Below are 14,411 nucleotides of genomic sequence, written 5' to 3'. Positions count from 1 at the left end.
ATTAACTTAGCCTCTTGAAAACTCAGTCTCTGTGGTGATAAGAGTAGTGCAGGAAACTAATTCATAGATGTTCCCCAAATCCCATGGTGGACAATGATCTCAGCTACTTTTTTTGCCCATAATTTCCCCCCGTTTTTGGTCCTCTCAGAGTTACATAGAGAACACGGGGCAGGAAGAAGGAAGCCCCCACCCTCCAAAAAAACTGCCAGTTGTACTTATCTCCTACAACTTTCCCCTTTGTCAGAGAGCATGGCCAAGGCTGAGTGGTACAGTGAGGCTCACCCAGGTCAAACACCGAAGCAGCCAATGGGAGGGAGTATCAGGGGCATTGCAGAGGGAGCCGTGCCACTACTCTGAGAGTCACTCCTCGTTACACTGTAACCTAGAACAGTGGCAACTTCTCACCTAAGGAAATGACTCCTTGGGGCAATGCTAGAATCATCAGTGATCACACAGTCTGCAAAAGAATGAATTAGTTATCCATCTCTTAGGGATTATTAGTATAATTGAGAGCCATGGAATACATCTCCAAAAGGGTTTCAAAGATTATTGTTGCTAGCTTAAAAAAACACTAAGTTGCCATTATGATAGCGTCACGGTAAGTAAAAAATTGTTTAAATTCTATCTTTTAATGGGAACAAAACGTTCTCGTTGAATATTCAGAAATATTTCCCTTAAGTAATGCTCACCTAGAATTTGAATGTATGTCATTCGTTTGATGAAGTTGGCATTTTTTGGCCATTTTTCTAGGTGATGCATTGTGAAAACAGCTTTCCCAAGCAGTGTCTCAAGGCATGATGCAATTGCTAGCCAATGAGGTCACATTCCATTAGCATTAACGGCAACATTTTTTTTTTTCTGAAAAAAGAACAATGAAGCCAACAGCTGTTCAGCAAAGAAGACTTATTTTGTTTGTGTCTCAATAACCAGCAGTCACAGACTTTGCAAACACCCTGGCATTCTTGCACATCATCAGATGTGTGTGGGTATGTGTGAGGTATCAAAAAGAAAGATCATGAGGTTTGTTACTTTTTCCACATTACTGGTGTTTATGAGATTCTGGTTAGTTATGAAATGTCACACATTGCCTAAAATAATGAGAGTGAATACTGTGCCCCATAATTTCCTAGTCATTTTCCCTGAGAAGATGCCCACAACATTTTTTTAATCTCCTGAAAGTGAATTACTTAACACAGTTTGATGAATTACATTGTTTGTATCATCTCTGTTATTGTTGTGTGTTTATAGCCTGGCACTTTTAAACAAAACTTTTCTCAATCCCAGAAGGATTATATGATGTCAGGGGAGGATTTCTCCATTATTTCCATATGGTTATAGTCCTTAGGAAATAGCTTTCTTTAACCTCACTCTTGTTTTAGTCTCATATCTTCATGTTGCCACAAAATGGGGGGTGGGGGTGGGGAGAGAATGGTGATGGTATTATCACTTCAAAGTCTTGCATCTAGAGCAAGCTAATCGGCCTCCTGCCTGCCCTCCCCACAAAATCCCTCCATTTCTTGTCTTTCCTGTCAAGGTGATAACTCACCACCATTTTTTCAGTGACCCCACCTGAAAACCTCCTGTCCCTCTCTGACTTCTCGTGACATACCCAGTCATCTGCTTCATCAAAGTGGCTCTTCTCATTCCTTCATTCATTCACATTCAGCAAACACTAAGTAGCTGCTCACCATGCTTGCCACTAAACAGAAATACCAGGTGGAGCTAAGATACAATTCTTTCCCTCATTGGCTGTACTGTCTAGCAAAGGAATTCTTCACCTAGGGGCCATTTTGATAACTGTATTTCAGTCTGCTTAGTTTCATTAGTAATTCTCTATAGTTTATCTATGTTTTTAAAAACACTGTTCTGACCAGGGATCCATCAATTTCACCAGATTGCATAGGGGTCCATGATGCAAAAAAAAAAAGTTAAAAACCTTTTTTCTAGTAGGAGGAGGGTAACAAACCACAGTCCCAATTTCACATAAGTGCATTAGAAAATTACAAAGCCAAGTGTTCTGTGAGATTGGAGGGTGGGCATTTGATATGGACAGAGGAGTCAGAAAGAGGCACTAGAGGAGAGGCGGGCTTTGGGTTGGCCTTTATTGCTAAGAGTTCAGAAGGCAAAGAGAAGGAGCAAAGGACTGCGTGTCGCCAAGTCCAGAGCATTTGGGAAGGACTGAGAATTGTTCGGCCTACCTGTGCCTTAAAAGAAAGTCTTCTGGTGGCGTTATGACAAATTAACTGGCAGTAGGAGAGAGCAAAGACAGAACGACCTTGACTTTAAGGCAGCTATTGCCACAGTCCATGTGGGTGGTCATGAGGGCCTCTGCTAAGATGGTGACAATGAGAATAGAAGACAGACTCAAAGAAAGCAGATGTCAGAATTCACACTGATTGGATCACTGATTGAACAAGGTGACACCAAGGTTTCAAAAAATGGAAGCCCCATGTTACAAGGAGACACAGGTTTGGGGGGAAAGATGATGAGCTCGGGTTTGTCCAACTCGGTGCTGAGTTGGAAGTGGTAATAGGATCCCCGAGGAGAGTTGTCTTGAAAGCAGCTGGTGGAATGGTGGAAGCCATCTGTGTAGTGGTGATAGTTGATTGAAGCAATGAGGATGAATGTGTTTGGCAAGACATATTTGAATCCAAAGGAGAAGATTGGACCCAGTAGGAAGGGATGAGTAACAATGTCTTAGACATCAAAGAGGTCCTAGGGAGGTGGCAGGGGCACGGTGGGGATAGTAGCAAAGACTGAAAAAGGACCATTGAATTTTGTTCTAAGGAAGTCCTTCACTTGTAAAGTAGCAATTTCAAGAAAATAATAGTAGGGCTTAGGAAACAACTTACAAGAGTTTGTGGAAAGACTGGTGCTGCCAAAGAGGAGGCATCATCAGGTCTGTGCAACTCTTTTTAAAAGATAATTTCTTTTTTTTATTATGATCTTAACAATCATCAACATACATGGATAATTCATTATACAAAGAACAAGCAAAAAAAAAAGGACTGCTTGTGAAACTGTGGATCTCTTTTATGTAATGTTTGTTTTAAAAGAAAGTCTGTATTCACTTCACCATGGTAGTCATGAATTGGCCTATTTGTGTCCCTTTTTACAGTAACCAAAAATCAGCCCCTTCTTCCCAAGTGCTCTAACTTAGCACTGATTTCTGTTGCCTTTGAACTTCCAAAAATTAGTCTGTTTTATCTGAAGTGGGATCAACTTGGTTTAAAGCAGTTACTTGGGGAGGTAGTCTTTAAATATTTGGATCATACACATTTTCTAGCTGTAAACTCTCACAAGCTTAAATACCTTGCAAGTATTTGTATGTAAATATGAATTCAGCTCACAAGAGCAAGCATTAAGTGCCTGCTCTGAGCAAAGTACTCTGCTAGGTCCTGGGACCTAGCCAGGATTTAGAAAAGGCATGTAACTTATAGTCTCATTGGAAGATATGACTTGTATTCATGCAATTATACTACAGTAATATTTGGTAAGTTCATAAAAGAGTTGACCTTGTGGGGGGGGGAGGGGGTTGATGAAGGGCATCAGGCAAAGTCTCTAGATGATGGTGAGAATTTGAGTAGGGCTGTAAGAATGGGTGGGAATTCTGCTTGGGGTGGGGCAAAGGATATTCTGGGCACAGGGAAAAGTATGAATAAAGGCTGAAAAACAGAGTCTATATAGGAATAGGGAGTCATCTTGTGTGGCCAGAATGTTGAGAACAAGAAGATGAGGATGGCATGTGATCCACCCAGAAAGGTAGTGAGTGAGCTGGGCTAACAAAGGAGGCTGATGATTAGGCAGTCATGCTCAGAGTGGGTGTAATGTGGGTCACAGGAGGGAAAGACCCATACTCATGATACCACAAATGGTGTCCACTGTGGTCTCTAGGTCCCCAGAAAGCATCAGCCCATATGAGACAGAGGGAGAGAGAAGCTATTTTACAAATGCAGAGAAGAATTTAGAGCAAGTTGAGATCTGGCTCAACTCTCCCAGCCCTTCCCTGCTCTTTTGTACCCTACTTCGTACATTGTCAGGATCTCTAAAGCCTTAATGAGATAGAGATGATCACTAGCTCATCTTTTCTATTTGTCTTCACGGCATTTTAAATCATCTTTTCTGACCTGAACACATCTTGTGCCCTTAGACACCTGTCAATCTAGCAAAGGCAAATGATACTTTGCCATTCCGGCTATCTCACTGCCGGCATTCCTTCTGCTAGTGCTGATAGAAAATAAAATATTAAAACCTAATGTCGATAGAGTTATGGCAAACAAGGAAAGAAATGAGCACTTCTATAGCACTTATTGTGTGCCAGGTCATTGTACTAAGTGCTTTTACAGATATTATCTCATTTGATCCTCACAAAAACTCTTCATCCCCCATTTTACAGTTAGGGACACTGAGGTTAAATGACTTGCCCAGAGTCACACAGCTAATAAATGTCTGAGGCAAGATTTGAACTCAAGTCTTCTGTACTCCAGACCCATCACTCTATCCACGTCAGCCCCTAGCTTCAGCTAGTATGTTTCTGCATTGTTGGAGGCACAACAAATCGATTCAACTTCTCGAGAGAGTTCTTTGCCAGCCTATAATTTATGAAAGTGTTCGCAACTTATTGCTGAGTACTTTCCTTTGTGGAATGTAACCAATGAGATAACCCCACAGATGTGTATTAAGATGTTCACAGCCACATTATTTATAATAGTCATTGTAAACAGCCCCACAGTGTAATTATAAGAAAATGGGTAAGCAAATCGTAAACCTGATGGAGTTCTGTATAGCTATTAAAAACAGTGTGTGTATATGCATCTGCTGTATTGATGTTGGGAAAAGTTTTCTGGAAAAAAAAAGCCATGCACAATTACAACTCTGTAAATGTTTTTGTGTACATTTTTACAAATCCGGAAGGAAATTTGGAGAGATCTAAAAGAGTTAAGAGTTTAATATTTGTTAGAGGGTGTGTTTTTTCTACAGCTAACTTACACTGACCATTTAAAAAAAAAACTTCTTATAATTTGTGGTAGATAAAGCCTGAAGAAACTTTTAAGCTCACTTAAATTAATAGTTAAGTAACTTACAAATAGCAGTTGATTTAAAAAAAACAACTATTTTTTGCGACATAAAGAAGGTTAGACAATAACCAGCTTGGATGTTAGAGGGATACATGCCATAGGACAGTTTTATTAATTTAGGCCCTTCTTTGGGTCATGAAATTGCTGGAATAAACATAGACTGCAGTAAGACTAAACATAGATGATGTCACCAATAGCAAGGTTAGTTTATTATGATTTGAAAATGACATTGTCTACCATCTGAATTATAGCTTGTCTGACGTTACGGATTTCTGAATCAGATGCTGTAGATGGCTTTGCACACCTGTATGTTTTTATATACAACATATTATTTGTACATAATGTGGTGTTTTAATATCACGCATTTAAAGGATGATATGCTCACGATGGGCACAATTGAAGACAGTCCAGATTGTATGAATTCCCATGCATTCGAGCCAAAAGACTTATTTCCAGTTTGTTATTTATAAGGCAAGAGCGAGGGATGGGACTGGGTCTTTTGAAGTAGAAAGCAAAGTCTTCCATTCAGTCTTCACTTTACTAGACTACACATGACAGGAGATCGGTATCCTCAAGCGTTCTGTAGTGTTGGGTTTGGCGTTGTTTGTTTCCCAATCATGGGAACACTGGTGGGAAATGATGTTGCACTTTTAAAAAAAAGTGAACTAATTATTTCATGCTGCCCTTCATATAGCAATCAGTGGAGAATCACTTGGGAAAATCGGATGTCCAGATTGTTACGTACAGAGCAAAACCACCAAATATTCAGAACAGGCTGTAATATTTTGATAAACAATAAGAAAGCCATTCCGAAAGGAAAATTAGCTAATCTTAGAAAATATGTTACATTTTAAAATGTTTTTTAAAAGATAGATATGTGTGTGTGTATGTGTGTGTAATCTTTTCCCTCCAAACACTGCTATAAAAGGAATATTAAAAATGTTTATCTGACTATTAATCTAACTAGTTTAAAAACTTAAAACTACTGGTAGAAGTCAAGTAGATTATAAAACCCATTAGCTATTCATCTGATCTATAGCCACCCTTTGCTGTTACTGGAGAGGGACAACTATATTCAAATAAACAATTACAATTGAAAGCCCCCATCCACCCTTTCCCATTCTTACTGTGTTTTGCTATGGGTCCCCATTTCCCTGGTCTGTCTCCTCACATTTGGAAGCCAATTTATGGATATGCCTTGAAATGGATGTTTATCTTTAGATTATCTTGCCCACACTTCTGAAAACATGCCGAGCTTTTCCACAGGACATTTTAAATTCCTTTTTCCACTTTCTTGTCTCGAATTTTTTTTTTAATTTTAATTTTTTTTTTTTTTGGTGGGGCAGTGAGGGTTAAGTGACTTGCCCAGGGTCACACAGATAGTAAGTGTCAAGTGTCTGAGGTCACATTTGAACTCAGGTCCTCCTGAATCCAGGGACAGTGCTTTATCCACTGCGCCCCCTAGCGGCCCCTGTCTAGAATTATTTAAATAACACAAGTAATAGAGGTTCTCCTTCCCTCCATCTGTCCAGCTGCAGTCAGTGTTCCTGTTTATCCCCAAAGATCAGTGGATGTTCTCCTTCATGGCTTTTGGCAGTTTGGATGCCAGCTGAGCTTTCCTGTGTTGGCCCAAATTGAATCATGGGGGGAAAAGCATTCCCCTCTTTAGGTCTGAGGTACATATTCCTATCCATTGTTTCATTCAGGGGAAAAAGGAAAAGAAATGTCTATCCTCTGTGCCACCCACTACCCCAATCAGAATATCAGGATAGGTTAGTGTTTAGGGCTCAGTGGATACAGTGCTGTGACTTGGAGTCAGGAAGACCTTAGTTCAAATCCTTCCTCAGACACTTGCTGGCCTTGTGACTCTGGACAAGGCACTTCACCTCTACTTGCCTCAATTTTCTCATCTTAAAATAATGACAATTTTTTAAAAATTTTTAAATTTTTTTTTGGTGAGGCAATTGGGGTTAAGTGACTTGCCCAGGGTCACACAGCTAGTAAATGGCAAGTGTCTGAGGCCGGATTTGAACTGCGGTCTTCCTGAATCCAGGGCTGGTGCTCTATCCACTGCACCACCTAGCTGCCCCGAAATAAAGACAATTTTTATTGCAACACCTTCCCAAGGTTATTGTGAGGATCAGGTGAAACCTTCAAGCAGTGTGTAAATACTAGCCATCACTGAACGTGGAAATGGCTTCGGTCCTTGGATATTTTTTTATTTCCAGTAGAAGTTAAGAGCTATGTGTGAATAACAAAGTGAATAGTCACTTCTTGAAAAAAAAAAACTGATGATTTTGTTTTTAAAAGAAAAAAGCCAAAACAATTCAGCAAAGCCAACCAAGACGTCACCAGTATCTGACAGCGTAGCACATGCAGCATTGCAAACCCATAATCTCCCACCCCTCCAATGAAGGGAGGAAGGCACCTTTTCTCTGAATCAAAGCTTTGGTCACTATAATTGTAAAGGATTCTCTTTCATTTGATTGGTGTTACTGCTTACATTTTGTTGTTTTCCTGGCTCCTTACTTACTGAGGTTCTCCTGACTTCAATATGGATCAGTTCCTCTAAGTCTTCCCATACTTCTCTTGAATTCTTGGTTTCTTTAAGGCCCGGTAACATCCCATCACACTCATGTTCTACACTTTATTTAGCCACTCCCCAAACAACAGGCACCTCTTTTGTTCTAGTTACTTTCTACCACAAAAAGTGATGCTGTGGATATTTTCATATGAAAAAGGGCCTTTCCTTCTGTCTTTAACTTCTCTGAAAGCTATCGTTCAAAGATGATCATCATTTGTCCATTTTGGTGGGGTTCTTTAAGCCTAATTCCAAATGACTTTCCATTGTGGTTGGAACAATTCCCCACTCCACAAAGAGCCTGTCAGCCCACAGCCTCTCCAACATGGTCCTTTCCAGTTAAGGGTGGGGGTGAAACCACAGAACTTTTCTGATTTACATTTCTCTTATTATTGAGTTGGAGCAGTCTTTCACATGGCTGTTCATGTTACATTTCTCTTATTATTGCGTTGGAGCAGTCTTTCACATGGCTGTTCATGCTACATGTGGATGCTTTTCCATTTAGAAATAACCTTTCAATATAAGCAGCAGTTCAGGTAAATTCACATCTCTTTTCTGTGCAATATTTTCTTGAAACAGGAGGTTGCTACAGTCATTGTGGCCATGAGCAAAGGATTTAACCCTTCTTGACTTTAGGCAATTTTCTGTGATTTATCTAGTAAGTTATGGAGAGATTTCAACCTGCATGTTAGGAGGGAATTCCCTAATTGATGAAATCACAGTTGTTTGACATATATGCGTATTTTCTTTTAAAGTACCAAAGGAATTAATTTTTAGCTTATCCAGATCAGATTACTTGAATGTATTTTACCTATATACACATATAGAATAAGTGTGAGTGTGTGTGTGAGAGTGTGTGTAAGTGTGTGTGAGTGAGTGAGTGTGTGTGAGAGTGTGTGAGTGTGTGTGTGTGTGTGTGTGTGTGTGTGTGAGTGTGTGTATGAGTGAAAGAGGGACAGCTTGGTATAGTGAATAGAGAATTGGCCACAGGGACAAGAAGGCCTAGCCAGGTTCACGTCCTCCTTCTGAAACATACAGACAATGTGATTCTACACAACTATGATGATCATGATAATCATGATGACGGTGACAATGATGAGTAACATTTATTAACACTTTAACTCGATGAGGTTGGAACAGTTATCCTCATTTTACCATTAAGAAAACTAAGACTGAGGGGCAGCTAGGTGGCGCAGTGGATAGAGCACTGGCCCTGGATTCAGGAGGACCTGAGTTCAAATCCGGCCTCAGACACTTAACACTTACTAGCTGTGTGACCCTGGACAAGTCACTTAACCCCAATTGCCTCAACAACAAAAAAAAAGAAAGAAAGAAAGAAAACTAAGACTGGGGGCAGCTAGGTGGCACAGTGGATAAAGCACTGGCCCTGGATTCAGGAGGACCTGAGTTCAATGACAGTTACTAGCTGTGTGACCCTGGGCAAGTCACTTAACCCCCGTTGCCCTGCCCCCCCAAAACAAAACAAAACAAAAAACTAAGACCAAGGGGGCCTACATGACTTGCCAAGGATCATGTGGTTAGGGAGCATCTAGGACAAGATCTGAACTCAGGTTCAGTGCTCTGTCCTCCATGCCACCCAGCTGCCTCTAAGATCGTGGTTGTAGAACAATGTCAGATCTGCATGGGAAGAGAGAATCTTCTCACTCGGGAATCCTTGGGAGTCAGGTATTACACAATCTCAGAGTTGGAAGGGACCAGTTAGCCCAGTCTACATCTGAATAGGCATTCTCCCTCCACCATATCTGGCAGGAGATTCTCCAGTCTGTGCTTGAAGACCCCCAGTCACTAGCAAGGCAGGACTTGCTGTAGCCCTTCAGAACAGTTGTGTTAGGAAGGTTGTCGTTACCAAACCTGAGTCCTGCCTCTCTACAACTTCTGCCAGTGTTCCTACTGCTTTTGACCACTAGAAAACTAAAGACAAGACACGGACTGGCTAGAGACCATACAGAGGGTGGGAGAATCAGGACAGTGAGCGACCTTAAGACTTCTGGAGGTTGAGTCTAAAAAGAATCCTCAGAGGGCACATTCTCCTTGTCATCATCATACAAATAACAATAGCAGCTGTTTACTTAGTGCTTTTAGGCTTGCAAAGAGCTTCTCCTACCATCGTCGGCTACAGGAGAAAGGATCCAACTTATTCTGTTTGGCACTAGAGGACAAAAGTAGGAAGCATAGACAGCATAAATGCAGCTTCTGACTGAATGTCAGGGGAAATGCCCTAACAGTCTGGGTTGTTCAAAAGCAGACTGGACTGCCCCAGGAGGCATTGGGTCACCCTGACCAGAGGCTTGTTTGGGATGTGAAATTGATTTTTTGTTCCTGAATCCTTATTGAATTTCATCTTCTTAGGTTCAGCTCAGTGCTCCCACTTGTCAAGGTCTTTTTGGATGCTAATAGACACAATTCCTGCTCAGGTGGGATGAACTGATTGGCCTCTGAGGTTCTTCCAGCTTTGAAATCTAAAATCTAGTCCCTCTCCGACCTGGCCATCTGCTACACATGTGTTTGGAGAGAGTTTCCATGTCCACCTTTCTCCAGATCAAACTTGGTATCTTCCGTCTCCTGATGCACCTAGAGTCTGGTCTCCAGTCGCCACCCACCCACCATCCTGACCATCCTCTGCACACACACGACCTTGTTGACATCCTTCCAGAAAGGATCCCAGCCCCACAGACAGGGCCTGACCCAGGTTCCATCACTACCTCACACTAGATACTCTCGTTCTCCTAATGTGGCCTTGCAGCAAATTAACCTTTATGTAACTTTTTTTGATGCCCACCTTATCAGACCGTGATGCCTGAAGCTCACAATGAGCTGAGGCCAGTGAGGGAAGGGGTAGATAGAAGGGACCACAGCTTGGCTGGAGGCAGAAGGGATCATCACAGCTTGTGACTTAGAAAAAGCAGAGAGCTGTGTTTGCCTTTTTTTTTCCCCCCTCTGCCAAGGAGAATGACCTTGACCTTGGCAATGGCAGAACAAAAGTGGCTGATGAGGAGTTGCTACCCACGATAAGTAAGGAGATAGGAAAAAAGCATGAGCCACCTGTCGTGGATTGAGGTCCCCTTGTCCAAATGAACTGTGTCCTCAGGCAGAGATCCATCTGGCTGTTCATACAGGTTGGGGTCCGAGTTCATGGCCAAGGCTCAGACTCAGGTCCTGTGACCCCAGTCTAATGATTTCTCTTTCTCATGTTGCCTCACCACAAAGGTTAAGATAGGTAGGTATACCATTATCGATGTCATGAATTGTATTTTTTAAATGTCTGTTGCTTAAAAGTTTCAGGCAGGGGCAGCTAGGTGGCGCAGTGGATAAAGCACCGGCCCTGGATTCAGGAGTACCTGAGTTCAAATCCGACCTCAGACACTTGACACTTACTAGCTGTGTGACCCTGGGCAAGTCACTTAACCCCCATTGCCCCGCATAAAAAAAAAAAAAAAGTTTCAGGCACTTCATTGATACCGGATAACTGAAATTCTTCCTTTAGACTGATGCTCTTTCTGTTCCTTCGCACTATACCTCTCAGGTCTGTAATATGGTGATTCCACTCTTCATTGAAAGTATCTTTTAGAAATGGATTCGAGCTAGGCGCACGAGGGACCCAGTGGCTCATTCTACAGCCACAGTGGGCCTTGAGTGCTTTGCCATATTAGAACCATGTCTGTAGCAACTCCCACAATCATCATCGTCCCAGGAAACATTTTCTTAACGGCAGAGCTCTAGAGAATAAGATATTAGTGCTTCCTTTGCTATCCCTCTTTCTGCATTAGAATCCTTTATTCTTTAAAGTTGCATGGGACATGTTTATTTTATTGATCTAACTACTAAGGCCCGCGCTTTTTTTTTTTAAAGGCTTGTGGTTTACTTTTCCTTTTAATGTGCACTTGTAAATGAATATTAATTTCGCTGAATAAAAAAAGACATACACCAGTTTTTGTCCAGCTGTCTTAGAAGAGGCTTGTTGTGCTCTCCTTTTGGCCGGAATTGAATGAAAAGCTTTGTGCTGACTTGGCGTAAATTATTCATGAAGAGCATCTTAAGATTTTGCAGAGGATGAATGCCCGGTGTTGAAGTGGGGTAAAATGGTCTCCTTGTCTGAATGATGGCAATTTCCCCTGAAGACTAAAAATCTACTGGGTAATGGTTTTTTAAAATTAGATTCAGCAAACATTTATTGTGTACCTACTATGTATGAGGAAGGCATTCTGCCAGACACTGGTATGCAAAAATAAGACATTATTCCCCACCATATACCCTTTCTCTACTCAGTCTAGACTCTGTATTGTTCCTCCCAAAGCCCTACTTATTTCCTGCCTCTGTGTCCATCATCCACGTCAGTCCCCTCACGTGGAACATTGTTCTCCTCTTTCCTTTTAATAAGGCTCTGATTGCCTACAAAATGCGGTCTACATAGAACATCCTCAACCTGCTCTTCTGGGGCTCTCCACACACAAAGGAGAGCCCCAATCTGCCTTTTTCGGTCAAAGCTCCCATCACCCCCAGTGTAGCATTTTAGGGCTGAAAGGACCTTCTCAGGTCTTCTAGCTGAATCCCAGTCCAAGTCAAGGACACCCCACGACATCCTTTGAAGTGCCCATCCAGCTTCCTTCCACTCAGAGTTAGAGACCACACTCCACTGTGTCCTGACCCAGGCCAAATAGAGCAGGACTGTTCCCTTCTTTGCTCTGGGCCCTGCATTTTAATTCATGAAACCTAAGGTGGCATGAGTTCTTCTGCTCTATCACTGCTGGCTCACTGAAGCCAAGGGGGTTTTAACGTGAGCTACTTCCTAACCATATCACCCTAATTCTACACTTGTAGAGTTGATTGTTTTTAACTCAACAGCAGGATTTCATGAATATTACTATTCAGCTTTATCTTGTTTGTGTTGGGCCTACTGTTCTGGCCCATTAGAGTCTTTTGGGATCCCCTCCTGTCCTCTAATCAATTAGTTATCCCTCCCAGCTCTGTGTAATCTGGAAATGTGATAAGCCAGCCATCTCTGAGAAATTCCATTTATCCCGAGCCAGAAGCTGTAGAACCCTCTGAGAGCAGTTGTGAGCTAAGTCCTCGATACAAGTGCTGCATGGAGCAGGACCAAGGACAGACCCCAACTCTCCAGGTTGCCCTTATTCTTTTAATCACCAGTCTTTGAGTTAGGTCAGTTAGTCAGTTTAATTCACCATTTACCAATCACCTGTGTTCAGGGCACACTGCATACGGGACTGGGAGGTAAGATACAGACAACCACACGGCCCCTGCCCTCAAAGAACTTGTATTCTAGAAGAGGGGACTTTTGAACAAATGAAATGCAAGGTCGTTTCTGATGGGCAAAGGAGAGGTGCCAAGTCTTCTGAGATTGTTTGAGGAGGGAGAGAGGAGAACAGAGGGAGCTTTCTGGATGACAGGGCCCTGGAGCTAAGCCTTAAAGAAAGAGAAGGGTTCCAGTGGATAGAGATGGAGAAAGGGTCAGTTCCTAACAGAGGTATCAGAAACAACATGTGGTCCTGTTTGAAACAGTGGATAAAGGGAGACAAGGCCAGGCAAGTGAATTGGCACCACATTGTTGAGGGCCTCGAAGCCAGCCCAGGCTACTTTATTCTCCAGGCTAGATGGGAGCTACTGTGAGTTTTGTTTGTTACAACTGGGTCTCCCCATTTCACCCAAGCTGGAAGTGCAAGGGCTGCTCACTGGCCCGGTCCTCCCTAAATCAGCCTGGGAGCTATGACGTGGCCCATCTTTGGCACGGGCTGGTTCGCCCCTCCTTGGGCATCCCGGTGACCTCCATCTCCCAGGGACTTCTCATATTGATGCCAAGCTTAGTGTAGACACCTCAGAACCCCCCGAGCTCTAGTGATCGAGCAGCCTCAGCCTGCCCAGAAGTAGTGATTATAGCCCTGAACCACTGTGCCCATCCACCAGGAGGTTTTTAGCAAAGGAATAACATGCCTGATTTGTACATTAGGAAGTTCATGTTTGTTCCCTTGCTTAAAATCTTGGGATTTTGATCCTGGCCCCATAATTCTAAAGCTGCTACTTTTTCCACACCAAGAATGTCCCTTAATGAGGCAGTAATAAATACTTGCTCACTTGGCAAAAACAAATCCATTTGATACTCATTTAACAAATGTCAGGTGAAATAAAAGTGAAAGCCTATTGACAGTGTTACTTTTTTAAGCTACGTCCAGGCGACGTGCTTAGTCATCTAGGCAACAGGCATTTGTTAAGTCCCTCCTGTGTGCCAAGCATCGTGCTAAGCGCTGGGAAGTCAAAGGACAAAGACAACCCCTGCCCTTGGGGGGCTCTGGGTCTAATGGGAGAGACAACAAACAGGATCTAGACAGAATAAAGTGGAGACTAATCAGCAGAGGGAAGGCACTGGCATTAAGGGAGATTGGAAATGGCTTCTTCTAGAAGAGGAGGAGGGAGAGAATTCCAGGCACGAGCCACAGCCAGTAAGAACGTCAGGGGTCTGCAGACGCAGTGTCTTGTGTGGGGGAATGGCAGAGGATGTGGGAGGGAGTAAGGTAGACGATCCTGGAGAGGTAGGAGGGGCCGGGGAGGAGCAGAGGAAGAGCTTTGAATGCCGAACAAGTGGTTTTGTATGTGGTCCTGGCGGTGATAGGAATCCCTGGAGCTTATTCAGTGTGTGGGGAGGGGAGGAAGGGCACGGGCTGGAGAGGGGCGTGGTTAAACCTGTGCTCCTGGAGGTTCTGTTTGACGACCGCATCGAG

The 14,411-nt window shown here is 42.7% G+C and overlaps 1 protein-coding gene across 1 annotated transcript in view; it reads left to right on the top strand.

Moving 5' to 3' along the window:
• The window catches only part of SLC25A26 (solute carrier family 25 member 26), a 133,803-nt gene that overhangs the window by 101,641 nt on the left and 17,751 nt on the right, over positions 1 to 14,411 (top strand). The window lies entirely within an intron of this gene.

The sequence above is a fragment of the Dromiciops gliroides genome, chromosome 1 (genome assembly GCF_019393635.1).
Source record: "Dromiciops gliroides isolate mDroGli1 chromosome 1, mDroGli1.pri, whole genome shotgun sequence".
Taxonomy (NCBI): domain Eukaryota; kingdom Metazoa; phylum Chordata; class Mammalia; order Microbiotheria; family Microbiotheriidae; genus Dromiciops; species Dromiciops gliroides.
Note: the sequence above shows the minus strand (reverse complement) of the source record. Positions and strands in the feature narration are given on the sequence as shown.